The sequence below is a fragment of the Rhipicephalus sanguineus genome, chromosome 4 (genome assembly GCF_013339695.2).
Source record: "Rhipicephalus sanguineus isolate Rsan-2018 chromosome 4, BIME_Rsan_1.4, whole genome shotgun sequence".
NCBI lineage: Eukaryota > Metazoa > Arthropoda > Arachnida > Ixodida > Ixodidae > Rhipicephalus > Rhipicephalus sanguineus.
Window position 1 is genome coordinate 61,573,421 of NC_051179.1, and position 15,164 is coordinate 61,588,584.

The 15,164-nt window shown below is 46.7% G+C and overlaps 11 non-coding genes across 11 annotated transcripts; all 11 read left to right on the forward strand.

Annotated features, from left to right (window-relative positions):
- Nucleotides 1-4,386: 4,386 nt before the first annotated feature.
- Trnal-uag (transfer RNA leucine (anticodon UAG)) lies at nucleotides 4,387-4,468 on the forward strand. The gene has a single exon. It is a non-coding gene; the product is annotated as a tRNA-Leu (tRNA).
- Nucleotides 4,469-4,539: 71 nt separating this feature from the next.
- Trnal-uag (transfer RNA leucine (anticodon UAG)) lies at nucleotides 4,540-4,621 on the forward strand. The gene has a single exon. It is a non-coding gene; the product is annotated as a tRNA-Leu (tRNA).
- Nucleotides 4,622-4,692: 71 nt separating this feature from the next.
- Trnal-uag (transfer RNA leucine (anticodon UAG)) lies at nucleotides 4,693-4,774 on the forward strand. Its single transcript has one exon. It is a non-coding gene; the product is annotated as a tRNA-Leu (tRNA).
- Nucleotides 4,775-4,842: 68 nt separating this feature from the next.
- Trnal-uag (transfer RNA leucine (anticodon UAG)) lies at nucleotides 4,843-4,924 on the forward strand. Its single transcript has one exon. It is a non-coding gene; the product is annotated as a tRNA-Leu (tRNA).
- A 392-nt stretch (nucleotides 4,925-5,316) lies between these two features.
- Trnal-uag (transfer RNA leucine (anticodon UAG)) lies at nucleotides 5,317-5,398 on the forward strand. Its single transcript has one exon. It is a non-coding gene; the product is annotated as a tRNA-Leu (tRNA).
- Nucleotides 5,399-11,024: 5,626 nt separating this feature from the next.
- Trnal-uag (transfer RNA leucine (anticodon UAG)) lies at nucleotides 11,025-11,106 on the forward strand. Its single transcript has one exon. It is a non-coding gene; the product is annotated as a tRNA-Leu (tRNA).
- Nucleotides 11,107-11,177: 71 nt separating this feature from the next.
- Trnal-uag (transfer RNA leucine (anticodon UAG)) lies at nucleotides 11,178-11,259 on the forward strand. Its single transcript has one exon. It is a non-coding gene; the product is annotated as a tRNA-Leu (tRNA).
- Nucleotides 11,260-11,330: 71 nt separating this feature from the next.
- On the forward strand, nucleotides 11,331-11,412 carry Trnal-uag (transfer RNA leucine (anticodon UAG)). Its single transcript has one exon. It is a non-coding gene; the product is annotated as a tRNA-Leu (tRNA).
- A 71-nt stretch (nucleotides 11,413-11,483) lies between these two features.
- Nucleotides 11,484-11,565, forward strand: Trnal-uag (transfer RNA leucine (anticodon UAG)). The gene has a single exon. It is a non-coding gene; the product is annotated as a tRNA-Leu (tRNA).
- Nucleotides 11,566-11,636: 71 nt separating this feature from the next.
- Trnal-uag (transfer RNA leucine (anticodon UAG)) lies at nucleotides 11,637-11,718 on the forward strand. Its single transcript has one exon. It is a non-coding gene; the product is annotated as a tRNA-Leu (tRNA).
- Nucleotides 11,719-11,942: 224 nt separating this feature from the next.
- Nucleotides 11,943-12,024, forward strand: Trnal-uag (transfer RNA leucine (anticodon UAG)). The gene has a single exon. It is a non-coding gene; the product is annotated as a tRNA-Leu (tRNA).
- The last annotated feature ends 3,140 nt before the right edge of the window (nucleotides 12,025-15,164 follow it).

A 15,164-nucleotide genomic window follows, 5' to 3' on the forward strand; every position in this document is an offset into this window, starting at 1 on the left:
TCATTAACGTGGAGAAATTGTGCAGCAAGTTTTTGGCTTGGTATACGGAACCGATAATGATTTCCCTGCAGGTTTCCCTTGCATGGATGAGTGGTACGAATTCGGGTGTTGAAGTATTAGCTTCCGTAATGTTTACATAAGCTGCCTAATTAGTACCACAAGGCAAGTGTCATTGTATCCCATCTTGTTTAATGAACCTCAGTGAGGCCTCGGCTTACTCTAATGTTTGTGGACGAAAAATTCATACCACAGATACATTTTCCACTGCACGCACGTAAACAAGTGGGTCGTGAAACTTTATGCATCAGTGTGTAATGTATGCATAATTACGTATGTCAGAATTGCGTGCTCTATGTTGTATACATTCCACATGTACAATTGTACTATATTAGCCTATATCTTGGCCTGTTCAAAGTAATTCTTTTTTGTCTGTCTTATTGGCTAAGTGAACAATTAAAAGCGTTCATACCAAAACTTGTAAAGTGTTCATGCAGGCGGGAAGTTCTCTGTCCCACTTACAGCTTTATACCCAGAAAGGTTTTGTAATGATTTCAACTTCTGTTCTAAATTGCTTCTACATTTGTATATGCGCAATCGTATAAAAGTTCATGCGGTTGATATGTATACTGGAAAATATGAAACGGTAAGGCACAACTCGAGCCTGTGCAAAAAAAAAGTGTTTGCTGATTTTCTTGTACATTTTCTCGAGTCTTGTAGTATTTTGTGAAGCAATGATACTTCGTCATTTGTCTATGGTATGGTATGGTAAACTTGACTTAGGTCCTGCAGGGCGTGTCTCAACAGGCAGCGGGCCACTCCCACGTAGGGACCGTATGTTAAAATAAAATATCACGAGAATTAACATTGTGCCAATGGCTCCACCATTTGCTTGTTTCCGTAATGTCACTGACATCGTAACGTTATAAAAGGCAGTATACAACAGACGCATTGCGCAATGCACGCGATTTTAATATGCGTGCATGGATGCAGCTTACTGCTTCAATGTGCACCCTTCACTTCTTCCATTAACACCCTTATGAAAGACAATAACACCCTTTTTTCGCGCACACCCTTCTCTTAGGGTGTATATAAAGAAAAAAGGGTGTTGTGCAATGGAAAAAAGGGTGTTAATGTCATTAACACCCTTTTTACACCCTTAAGGGTGTAAAAATGTTTAGTGTGTAGTTTACCTGTTTACCACTTAGATAACACACAATTAGACAGTGTCACCTCATACAAGTACCTCGGGGTTCATATCAGTAACAACCTAACATGGCATACTCATATTAACTATGTTGCTTGTAACGCTAATCGCGTGCTCGGATATCGTCGTCGTAACTTCACAAAATCACCTTCTTCTGTCAAACTAATGCTGTATAAAACACTCGTTCGCACTAAACTCGAATATGCCGCATCACAATATATCACAATAACTTGGTGCATTCATTGGAAATGGTACAAAGTAACTCTGTTCGCTTTATAACTTCTAATTACAATCGAAACGCGAGTATCACACTAATGAAGTCTAACCTTAAATTACCTTCACTTGCTTCTCGTCGTACAATGCTCCGCTTAACCATTTTTCACAAACTTTACCATCATTCATACTTACGTGATTTGCTAATACTTTCGCCGCATTATGTTTCTCACCGTTTGAATCATGCTCATAAGGTTGGCATTCCATCGTCTAAAACTGAATCATTTCGACAATCATACCTACCGCGCACATCAAATGATTGGAATTGCCTTCCCGCATCGCTTGTAACAATTTCAGATCATGACACATTTGTGACTGTATTAGCCAATTCTTTTAATATCTTGTAGTAGTTTTCATCTGATATGCCATATTTATATTTCTATAAATAAGAACATCGCACTGTTACCTGTTGTATTGAATTGTAACTGCGATTATTGTGTATTGAGAAACATTCCTCTTATTTTTTATCAGAATGTATCCTTCTATTTTCTATTTTCCTATTTGTCATTTTGATATTTGCTATTTTTGTATTTTTTGCCTATCATAATCTGTTGTATAATCAGGAACATTGTATTGCCTCCTTGTACTTACAAACTTGTTCGTTATTATTTTTACCACTCCCCTCTGTAACGTCTGTTGACCCTGAGGGTAAAATAAATTTTAAAAAATAATAATAAAGACGGGCGGGGCGTTTTCTCTCTGCTTCGACGGCAGGCCTCCCGAGCGGGGTGATGTTATCGCATGCACCCTCCGAGCGACAGAAATGGGTCGGCTCGTTTGATATCTGCTTCGGCCGCGTTCGTCGCCCCCGCTCGCGCGCTTTTACCCGCGGTAGAACATACGATGCACGCGGGACCTTATCAATTTGGGCTTCATACGAGAAGGACATGACGGCGACGGCGACGGCAAAAACCCGTCGAGACTGTCCATATAATTGCTACCGCAATAAAACTTTAACATGTCATGAACTATCCCCCGTCTTGATTCTTTCGAATAGAACTGGTAATCCAATAGTGACAACTTGATGAGGGCTAGTTGGTTCATAATTGGTTGGTTCATAATTAATAATACAAATCTTAAAACTTGCGTACTGGACAGTTTTCGATACGTATTTATGCAGTTGAAATACCTGTTGACAGAACTAAAATAAGTCAATGAAAACGTGAAATAGACAGTTCATCTCTTCCTCTTCAGCCGCCCCAGTGGTCTAGTGGTTATGGTGTTTGAATGCTGACAAGGAGGTCGCGGGATCGAATCCCGGCCGCAGCGGCCGCATTTCGATGGAGACAAAATGCTAGAGGCCGTGTGCTGAGATTGAGGCGCACGTAAAGTACCCCAGGTGGTCGAAATTTCTGGAGCGGTCCACAACGGCGTCTCGCATAATCATATCGTGGTTTTGGGACGTAAAACCCCAGCAGTTATTATTATAGCTACTCCACCCTAAAGACACGTACGGACGACACGCACACTCACTGCAGTTTAGGAACATACAAAAAAACATAAAGGGGTCCAGTACGCTTTTCAGCGAAGCCATGTCCAAATCTTCCAAACACCGCGGAGCTTGCAGTGTTCCACAAAATATAGCATTACTAGTCTTACTAGCGTGGACATTGGGATGCACCCTGTCTTGCGTTGGTTGAACTACTGCGTCAAATTTCTCAAAACAGGAAACCCTGTCACTCAGACCATCTTTGGAATTATTTTAACGGGTCACTCCTACGACTTCCTAAATACCTTGTTTACTACTCAGTTGATGCATTCGCGGTGAAAATTTCTACATTTTTCAAGTTCGCAAGCAACCCTAGGGCACATAGCCTCATATCCTTCGCATATAATGAAGCAAAAATTTTCTTCGCAGCTGCTGCTGGGCCTTTTCCTGAAGGTTGTGACGACCACTGCATTCACTCTGTCTTCCTGCACCTACTTCTTGTTTCACACGACGTCTACGAATGCCACGTTGACTACGCTCATGACTGAATGACCCTGCGCACGCGTCGTTCGGCCAATCACGAGTGGCCGCAAAAGAAGTCGACGACCTCATCGCGCGTGTGCGTCAGTGACATGTTCACTTAGTAGATTAGTGCCCTCGTTTCGAACATCGCCGCGAAACTTGCAGTGATGAGTACGATTAAGCCTCCCTAGGAGATTGTTGACCAATATACATCTATGTTTGCGTTTCTTTTGTGCTATAAGTGTTTTCGAAATGCAGGGTGTTTTTTTAAATGAAAATTCTACGGCATTCACGCTCCAGTCTTTTTTGCGCGCGTACTCTACGTCGAGGTGGAAAGACTTCGACGCAACTAAAATGGCATTGGCAAGACTACTTAACAAAAGCTCGTTGATAAACTTGTGTGGTGCTTATTTGTTTCTTTTTTAATCTATAAACAGGAGCGAAAATCTATTTCGCCTGTCTGCAAGAAGCGCCGCAGTGGCTGCCCCTGAGTTTTATGCTTCACAGAGAAAGAAAAGGTTGATAATGCGATTTTATTGCGCATAGCTCCAAAGAAACAGATAAGCGCAAAACACCACACGCAAAGGTAAGGCGATCCGCTGGCGCAAGTTAGTTGACTTGCCGCTTTTTACGAAAAGATACAGCCGCGATGCGCCTTCATTCAAATTTCGTCACTTCCTTGTCACGGGTAGTTCCTGTTTGACGTAACAGAGAGGCCGCGTTTTCTTCGCTCCGGGCACGATTCGGGTACGATCAGTTTAGATTTCGCCCTTCAAGTTCCATTAAGAATATCTCGAATTACGTGCAACATTGCAGATTTCTAAAAAAAAAAATCCTAAACGACACCAGACTCCTCGGAGGTGTGGGCTCGAATCCCACCGCTGCCAGAACGTTTTTGGCTTCTGTACTTGTTTTAATCTCACTGACGAAACTGCGCCGTCAACACACCAGCGCCGTCGGTAGCGTGACCGAGTGGTCTAAGGCGCTGGTTTTAGGCACCAGTCTCCCCGGAGGCGTGGGTTCGAATCCCACCGCTGCCAGAACATTTTTGGCTTCTGTACTTGTTTTAATCTCACTGACGAAACTGCGCCGTCAACACACCAGCGCCGTCGGTAGCGTGGCCGAGTGGTCTAAGGCGCTGGTTTTAGGCACCAGTCTCCCCGGAGGCGTGGGTTCGAATCCCACCGCTGCCAGAACATTTTTGGCTTCTGTACTTGTTTTAATCTCACTGACGAAACTGCGCCGTCAACACACCAGCGCCGTCGGTAGCGTGGCCGAGCGGTCTAAGGCGCTGGTTTTAGGCACCAGTCTCCCCGGAGGCGTGGGTTCGAATCCCACCGCTGCCAGAAATTTTTGGCTTGTACTTGTTTTAATCTCACTGACGAAACTGCGTCGTCAACACGCTAGGTCCGTCGGTAGCGTGGCCGAGTGGTCTAAGGCGCTGGTTTTAGGCACCAGTCTCCCCGGAGGCGTGGGTTCGAATCCCACCGCTGCCAGAAATTTTTGGCTTGTACTTGTTGTTCTAATCTCACTGACGAAACTGCGTCGTCAACACGCTACATCCGTCGGTAGCGTGGCTGAGTGGTCTAAGGCGCTGGTTTTAGGCATCATTGACGTGAACAGCGCGTGTGATACACAAAGGACGAGGAACAGACGAGGACTAGCGCTGTCCTCGTCAGCGCTAGTCCTCGTCTGTTCCTCGTCCTTTGTGTATTACACGCGCTGTTCACGTCAATATGGAATACCAACTAGCCCGGTCACACACCTTGTTTAGGCATCAGTCTCCTCGGAGGCGTGGGTACGAATCCCACCGCTCAGAAATTTTTGGCTTGTACTTGTTGTTCTAATCTCACTGACGAAACTGCGTCGTTAACACGCTAGATCCGTCGGTAGCGTGGCCGAGTGGTCTAAGGCGCTGGTTTTAGGCACCAGTCTCCCCGGAGGCGTGGGTTCGAATCCCACCACTGCCAGAAATTTTTGGCTTCTGTACTTGTTTTAATCTCATTGACGAAACTGCGCCGTCAACACACCAGCGCCGTCGGTAGCGTGGCCTAGTGCGTCAAACTTCGGAGAGTATTCATTGGTTACTAGAATTATATAAAGCGGAAACGGAACCAGCCGAGTGGTTCTCAAGAATACAGCCGCTGGCGACATTGCCCGAATTTTAACTAGACGATACCAGCACCATGCTGGTTGAATACAAAGTCACCATGTTTACTTTGTACATCGGGTGGTTTTAATTCCTGTGTTGTTTGTTTTACGTGTTGTGTACCAAAGGCAGGTAATAAAGAAAAAAAGAAACATGAAGGGAGAGCAGAACGATGTAAGTTTGTTCGCAGTATAATTCGTTGTGCGAGTGTACTTTGAGCTTTCTCTTCTGTTTTCATGGCCAGTAATAATAATGTAGCACTTCGTATTGCCACGTTTAATGTTCGAAGGTTAACGGCCAGGCGGCGACAAGTGCAATTAAATCGCCTGTTGATTGAAAACGACATAGACATTCTTGCTGTCCAAGAAACAAATATTGAAAGTGAAGAGCGAACAGCGAAAATGATTGATATGTTTAAATCATGGTACAATGTTTGCGTATGTCATGCGGTGGGCAAGTCAGGGGGGTGTTTGTTAATGCTGCGTGATTCTGTCGGTATCGTTGAACAAAGTGTGTTAACAACCCAGGATGATCAATTTGTACTGTGGGATTTTTCTTTACAAGATCTGTGTTGGCGAATAACAGGTGTGTATGCTCCAAACATCGTAAAGGAAAGAAATGCATCTTTTTTTATTATGTGGCCAGCCTTTTGACACCTGACAGAAGTGTGGTTCTCCTACGAGATTTTAAATGTGTTTGCATGCCTGAAGACCGTGTACAGAATACGAGAGGTAGAGATACGAGTGCAATGAGGCTTCATGAAATCGTGTGCAATTTCGAGTTAGCCGATGTCGGAAACATCTTAAGTGGAAATGAAGTTTTTTACATTCACTTCCAAGGGGAAAGCCATGCTCGGCTAGACCGGATGTACATGTCAGCGAGCCTTGTGCCAATGCTCACGAACTACGCAGTGAAACATGTGAGCTGTAGCGACCACAACATAGTTGTGTGCACGGTCGAGAAAAAATACAGTGAGTCGAAGTTTAACTGGGAACTCTGGAAAATGAATGATAATATCTTAAAAGACGAATGCTTCGTGAGAGCTATAATGAAAAAAATCCAAACGGTAATAAAGGATGCCGTGTCAAACATAGCGGAGGCATGGGAGAATTTTAAAAACGAAGTTAAACTACTTGCGATCGAGAGGACGATGGCGATACGCCGCAAAGCAAAACAAATATAGAAAGAATTACAAAACATGCTAGGTTACTTTCAAAATGCTGAGTGCACTGTACCGGGATTATTTAGTGCAGAAATAAAAACGATCAAAAGCGAACTTGAAGCGATGGATGCGGAGCGTTATCAAGGCGCAGTGATAAGGGCACGAACGGAGCGATTATGGCAAGGGGAAGCACCAACAAAACGCGCGTTCAGTGAAGAGAAGGATTACGCATCAAGTAACCGTATTAAAGAAATCTGGTTCAACGACGCTTTGTCGGCAGACCAAAGTACAATAGAGACAGCCTTTGCTGAGCATTACCGGACATTGTTAGGCAGACAGGTCAAAGTGTCGGAAGAATTCGTAGATATGCCAAAGGTAGATGACGAAGTGAAAGAGGGACTCGAAAGGCCCATCTCAGTCACTGAAATTTTACACGCAATAGAAACCCTTGGTAGCGGAAAGTCGCCAGGACCTGATGGGCTGGGAGCGCTCTTCTACAAAGCGTTTAAGAGGGAAGTTGCTGAAATGCTTCACAGCGTTCTAGCAGAAGCATACGAACTTGAACAGCTACCACCGTCATTTAGAAGAAGTCACGTTCTGCTAATACCTAAAACAAATGACCCAATTAAGCTACAGTCAGTAAAGGGGTATACAGTCTGTTATTAACGCAATAGTTGGTCCTCACCAAACATGCGGAATAAAGAAGAGAACAATATTCACTAATATTCACGTCGAGAAGTATACTGGAGTGTTGCGACTCGAGCCTCGGGTGCGTTGCAACGTTGCAATGGTCCAGCTGGATTTGGAAAAAGCTTTCGACAGAGTTGCTCACAGCATTCTTATGGCCACGTTCGAATACATCTTTGGGGGGGGGGGGGGGGGGGGAATCATTCAGGACGGTGTTGCCATGGCTTATGAAAAATGATCTGCCCAAGTGATAATAAATAAACGACTGGGTGAAAATATGCCGGTGCTTTCAGGAGTGCGTCAAGGGTGCCCCTGTCGCCGTTGCTCTTTGCTATTTTTCTCGAGCCTTTCTGTTAAAGGATACGTGAAAACCAAAATATCCGTGGCTATCGTCAAATAAATCAAGAAGTAAAAATACTAGCATACGCATTCGACATTGCGCTGTTCTGTACAGACCAAGAGCATTCGGGAGGCAATTAAAGATGCCAGACAATTCTGTAGTAGCACTGGTAGTGCCATAAACTGGCAAAAAATTCGGCAGATCCCATGTACCGTGGGAGTCGATGTTATGCGTTGCATGCGGCGTGTAGGCGACTGTGGCGTAACTTATTTTACTGAGCGACACGTTACAAAATGACGCTAAAGATTTGTATAAATTTTATACGCACACATATATATGTTGAAGAGCCACATATGGGTTATATATCAAGTTGTTTACGGTTGGGTAACGCTGCCAATGGCAACGTGGGTATTACCAACACCAGAAGCGGTAAGCTGATATGTAGTGCTTATAGGTGTCCCGAGAACGCACGCACGTTTTACGAACCCATGTCCATGTGTGCAAGACGTTTTTGACAGTTCTTGAACAAGGGCATCATCACCGTGATCAGTGAGTACCAGCAGCTGGTCATGACTTGTTATTGGATCCGGTGGTGATCGCGGAGACCAGGGGTTGATGTCTAGTGAAGTATGAGGTATAGTACAGCTGTTGGAAATCGTGGATGCCTCGGTCACTTCGTCGACAAATTGTCTGTCGATAAAGCCGGCGACATGTCGGAACCTGAAGTCACCCTTCGCGTTGGTGAGGTATAGACCCTAGGCCGTCGAGGCTAGTAGGCCTGGTTAGTGCTACGTAGTACAACATCAGTGGATGGTGTTTGTCGTATTCGTAGACTACCTGGGCGTATGTGGCCTACGTAGTCTAGTCTACAAAGCGGCTGTCAATCAATCTGGCATCATCCTCGGTCAGCGTGAGGCCATCACACAGCCTCGTAAGAAATGAAGAGGGCACTGCATCGTTCTGGTGAACGAAGTGCACTTTACGATGCGGTGATGCGGATATCATATGTAACTTTCGTTAATGTATTCCTCCTGGGTCGAGCAATGCTTCATTATAGCTTGCTGAATCATAGGAATACAAACGTAATGTTTATTAGACTGCAATAAATGTGGAGCCAACATTGGAACCACACACGTTACTCTGATATGACGCCTGTATCGTAGGAGTACACATCGTAGGAGTATCATGTAGTGTTTATTGCTTTCTTGTAAAATTAGATAGCCAGCACCAGAACCACAATTGACGTTGCACCGATATTACGCCTGCGTAGGCTGTCTTTCCAAACCAGTTTATTGAACTGGCGTGGCTCAGTGGTAGAATACCTGATTGCCACGCAGAATGCTTGGGTTCGATTCCTGCTGGGATCCTAATATTCATTCTTTCCATTCGTTGAGTCAACGATGGCGACGTTGGTTTTCCTTAATGCTCTAGCATTTAAGTTACCAATGTATGTTCTCGCCGTTCTGGGTAGATATAAACTGTCAATCACCTGTGGCGCATACCCGTACACCGCGGCCCATGGTAAACGGGTATGTGCCACACGTGTCTAGTGGAAAGGTTTTGACGACGTACTCGACAGGATTTTAAAGTTATTCATATCATGACCCGGCAGTCATATTCGTCAAATCCTCTTGCCCTCCCATGCAAATTATGGTGTACACCAAGTTAAGGAGGCGATCATGAGAGCACCCAGACGTAGGCGGCTAGATAGATAGATAGATAGATACGCAGATAGAAACGCTCAAAGTGCCAGAGGTTCGCTAAGAAATGCTTCGCATTTAAAAGCTTATGCTTCTGGTATGGCCAATGGAGTAGTAGGCGGGCAGTTTTCGAAAGCAGAGCGTTCACCGACACCCCAACCAGTTACCTTGGCGTGCCTTTGCAACATTGCCAAGATGCGAATACGCAGTGGACAGAACAAGCTGAACGGGTTCAGGCGCAAACAACCATGTGGGGAGGCAGGAGCCTCTCAATATTTGCGAAATCGGCAGTGTGTAATGTGTTTCTTGTCGTCAAAGTGTTTTAAATGTTACACCTATTATGTATGTCCCGAATGAATGTGCAGAAGATGCACAGAATTTTTGCTGTTTTTGTGTGGGGATCTAAATGGGAGCGTACAAGTCGTTTGAATTTGTTTCATTCGGTGAACAAAAGGTGAACTTTGATTACAATACTTGTTTTTCAAGCAGATAGTGGCTAGATTCATGTTCCTGCGTGATGAAAGTAATGGTTTCTTGCGATGTGTCATCCAGACGCGACTGGATGACGCAATGCCAGATTTTCTAGTTACGTCAAGCGCAGCACCAAAAGTGTCAGTGAAAGGGTTTTGGTATGAGATAATAAGTGCTTATAGGTTCCTGAGAGCGCACTTTTCTTTGGAATATTTGGGCTCTGTCACAAAAAAGCGATTGTACTACAGAGATTTGGTGGATGTTATGGGTCCTGTTCCAAAATACCGGGCGATATATGTACTCGGGAATGAAAAGAATGTTTTAAAACGGGTTAGAAGAATGCCAGTGAGGGCTACCACAAAAACGTTTTTCTTCATGCCACATACGGGCACACTTCCTGTCAAACCGTGGCTAAAAGAGAAGGAAATATTTCTACCTTGGGGTGTAAACTGCTACATTTGCAAGAAACATGAAATCATTGAGCATATTTTCTTGGAATGCTGGGACTACGTCTTCCTTTGGGACATTCTACAAAGGACATTTAAAAAAGAATTCCCATTAGCATCATTCGGTATACGGTTTTTACCATTTGAAGAAACGGGAGGTGTGCCCTACGACATGGTGATGCTACTTTGTATGCACAGCGTGTGGAATACACGAATGGCTGTGCGAAATGAAGATGCAGATATAAGGCCTGCTAGTGAATACTTTAAAGACAATGTTCTGTTTATTCTAGAAGTGTACAAATCTCTTAGTGAACCACCAGAGTGGTAACCTGCATTTGAACACTTGGCTACCATGAAATACTATTAACTTAATTCATCAACAAGATACAATCGCGGATTGCACATTTTGAATTTAGGCTGAGGCCGATAGTGTCTGTGCTGTCTAATGCCAGTATCGCTATGAACAGGTTTCTAATTTAAAAAAAAAAAGTAGCGTGGCCGAGTGGTCTAAGGCGCTGCTTTTAGGCACAAGTCTCCTCGGAGGCGTGGGTTCGAATCCCACCGCTGCCAGAACATTTTTGGCTTCTGTACTTGTTTTAATCGCACTGACGAAACTGCGCCGTCAACACACCAGCGCCGTCGGTAGCGTGGCCGAGTGGTCTAAGGCGCTGGTTTTAGGCACCAGTCTCCACGGAGGCGTGGCTTCGAATCCCACCGCTGCCAGAACATTTTTGGCTTCTGTACTTGTTTTAATCTCACTGACGAAACTGCGCCGTCAACACACCAGCGCCGTCGGTAGCGTGGCCGAGTGGTCTAAGGCGCTGGTTTTAGGCACCAGTCTCCCCGGAGGCGTGGGTTCGAATCCCACCGCTGCCAGAACATTTTTGGCTTCTGTACTTGTTTTAATCTCACTGACGAAACTGCGCCGTCAACACACCAGCGCCGTCGGTAGCGTGGCCGAGTGGTCTAAGGCGCTGGTTTTAGGCACCAGTCTCTTCCGAGGCGTGGCTTCGAATCCCACCGCTGCCAGAAAATTTTTTCTTCTGTACTTTGTTTTAATCTCACTGACGAAACTGCGCCGTCAACACACCATCGCCGTCGGTAGCGTGGCCGAGTGGTCTAAGGCGCTGGTTTTAGGCACCAGTCTCCCCGGAGGCGTGGGTTCGAATCCCACCACTGCCAGAACATTTTTGTCTTCTGTACTTGCTTTAATTTCACTGACGAAACTGCGCCGCCAACACGCCAGCGCCGTCGGTAGCGTGGCCGAGTGGTCTAAGGCGCTGGTTTTAGGTACCAGTCTCCCCGGAGGCGTGGGTTTGAATCCCACCGCTGCCAGAACATTTTTGGCTTCTGTACTTGTTTTAATCTCACTGACGAAACTGCGCCGTCAACAGACCAGCGCCGTCGGTAGCGTGGCCGAGTGGTCTGAGGCGCTGGTTTTAGGCATCAGTTTCCCCGGAGGCGTGGGTTCGAATCCCACCACTGCCAGAACATTTTTGGCTTCTGTACTTGTTTTAATCTCACTGACGAAACTGCGCCGTCAACACGCTAGATCCGTCGGTAGCGTGGCCGAGTGGTCTAAGGCGCTGGTTTTAGGCATCAGTCTCCTCGGAGGCGTGGGTTCGAATCCCACCGTTGCCAGATATTTTTGGCTTCTGTACTTGTTGTTTTAATCTCACTGACGAAACTGCGTCGTCAACACGCTAGATCCGTCGGTAGCGTGGCCGAGGATTCTACTTCCGACCGCCGTAGGGTGCGGACATGTCTGACATGAGCTCCGTAGGAGCGGCTTCAGCGGCCCAGCAGGGCCGCGGTTTAAGGTTTTTTGCCAACGAGGATCCGGATTACCAGGTACTTCTGCCTCAACTACCGACAGGGCGACTCGTTATTAATACGTTATTTTTACACGCCGACGTACGTGCAAGGCCATACAGGGTGGAACATTTCCGTGATATGCTGTCAAGCATGAAATTGCTGACGGACGTGGTTGCCCTGGGGGCGTATCGAATGAGTCACGTTTGGGCCGTAACGTTCAAAAGCTGTGACGCAGTGAAAGAATTGTTACGGGTGAAAGAAGTGAATGTGAAGGACAGCCGGTGCATCGTCATTGACCCCGGCAATCAAGCACTGCACCTGAAGCTACATTGGATGCTGCATACCGTGCCGGATGATGACATTCGTGAAGCCCTGGCACCCTACGGCCGAGTCACCGACGTGGCGAGGGAAAAGTGGCGTGTGCTCGGCCTTCATGATAAAGGCTCTTCGACTCGACTGGTCACCCTGGTGCCGAGGAAGGGCCCGGGGGGGGGGGGGGGGGGATGACGTACCCCATCTGCTACGCATAGCAGGTGAGGAAGCCCTAGTAGTTATTCCTGGAAGAGCACCACTCTGCCTTCGGTGCCGCAACACAGGACACATCCGGCGCGACTGCCGCGTCCCGCGCTGCACACGTTGTCGCCGTCACGGCCATGAAGAGTCGCAGTGCGTGAGGACGTACGCAAACGTGGCAGTGCCTACGGCCGCAGACGAAAACGCTGAACTTCTTATGGATGAAGTGGAAGCTGAGGAAGCCTCAGCCGCAAGCGTCAAGGAGGCGAAAGCCTCTGCGGCGGAATCGGCGAAACCGCAGGGACAAACGGCCGGAGCAGCGCGTGGGCCAGAAACATCTTCAAGGCATGTGAACAAGGGCCAGACCATCGACGTCCAAAAAAAGGACACCGCGACGAAGACAGCGCCGGACACCTCGGAATCAGCTGGCAGTGAACCTATGGACGTTACCAAGGCTGGAGGCTCGATAGGGAAGAGGACGCGAGAGGAGTCAACGAACGACGGCACGAAGACCGACGCAATGAACAGCGAGGAACCACCGCAAAAGTCGGCGGGAATGCGTCGGTTGTCAATACGGCCCACGCCGAATATCCCGCCGGACAAGAGAACGGCGGAAACGGCACCTAAGTAGACTGAGAGACCTGTTCTTGCGAAAGCACTCGGGCGCGCCCTCGAGTGCTAACCAATACCGAAGTAATGGCGTGAACAGCGGCTCCTCGAGAAAGGTACGCTGTGGACTGCACTTGTTTAGAAAACCAGCTGCTCTGGCCGTAATGAACACTTGCTGACATAACTATGAGTAGAGTTAACGATGCTACGTGTGATTATGTATTATGTGTTGTGTTTAATTCTTTCAAGTATTAGCAATGAATTTGGAGAGGGGAATTAGAGTTGCTACTATTAATGTGCGCGGCCTCGCAGCAAGGCGGAGGCAGTACCAGCTGAGCCGTCTATGCGTTGAAAAGGACCTTGATATTATCGCCATACAAGAGACGAAAGTTGAAAGTGAGGAGCAAACAAACAAAATGGTAATGCCCTTTAAAACATATTACAACGTATGCGTCTGTCACGCTGTCGGCACGTCTGGTGGCTGCGCTGTCTTGGTTCGAAGAGGCATAGGTATAAGTGAAGAGGCCGTCACTGTGAACGAAAACGGACGACTCATAGTCCTCGACTTTCATTTTAGCGGATCACAATGGAGGCTTATCTGTTTGTATGCGCCAAATGACATAAACGAAAGGGAAGTTTTCCTCACGAATGTCGAGCTGTACCTTCAATGCGACAGATAGATTATTTTTCTGGGTGATTTTAACTGTGTGTGCTATGCAGAAGATCGCGCTAAACGTACTACTGCTCGTGACAAGAGTGCAGTGTTTTTAAACACTTTAATAAGCGATTACAACCTAGAAGATGTAGGTCGCCTTATGGCCAGTACATTGCAGCCGCGATTTACGCACTATCAGCGAGATAGCCAGGCAAGACTCGACAGAGCCTATATATCGTTAGATCTAGTGCCTTTTTACGATAGCTATGTTGTACAGCCGGTGTCTTTTAGCGACCATAGCATATAGTATGGTTTACACTGGGCACCAAGTCCAAAAAACTGCGGTTTGATTGGGCGATGTGGAAGTTTAACGAAAAACACCTGGATGATGACAAGTTTGTGAATAATGTTACCAGCCAGATTAGAAACTTGTTAAGAAATAAGTTTTTACATTACGCGGAAGCATGGGAAGACTTTAAGGTCCACGTGAAGATGGCTGCGATTGAGATAGGCACCACTAGACGCTATAATGAAAAAATAAAAGAAAACGAGCTCCAGAAGGAACTCAATTTCCTTATTTCAATGGATAGTGCGCAGCCGGGAAAGTATCGCGAAGAAATTAGAAAAATAAAAAGCGAGATGGAAGCCACTGACAGAGAAAAATATAGAGCAGCGGTTATTAGGGCACGTGCGGAAAGACTATGGGCACCGTGCGTACGTTAGGAGCCGCCACAGTCGCGCGCAGCCTCCAGCGCCAAAGCGGCGACGGCAGCAGATATGGCGGGACAACGCAGGCGGCGGCAAGCCACTGCGCCGTGCTTTGGTGCTTCGCTTGAGGCGTTTCCTTTCCCGTTTGCTTCCAAAAGACGTCAAATTGTTAGCAGCTGTCCGAGAACGTAGCGTTAGCGCGGGTGCTTCTTTTCGCCAGACCTCGTGTATCCTCAGGCGAACGCGGCAACATTAAATGCATGAGCTGGCGGAAGACAACGCAGGTGACGAGCCCGTTGAGCGAAACTGCGCACGTATAACGCGGGCCGCCTCGCTCACTAAACAATCACAGCTTATCACCCTCGGGCTAACGCGGCAGCGAACTCAGCGGCAGCTTGAAACTGGCGATACCAGCAATTGCACTGTCACGGCCACTGAATGAAAAAACGCTTTCCATCGAACGGCCATGGCGCTGCATTCA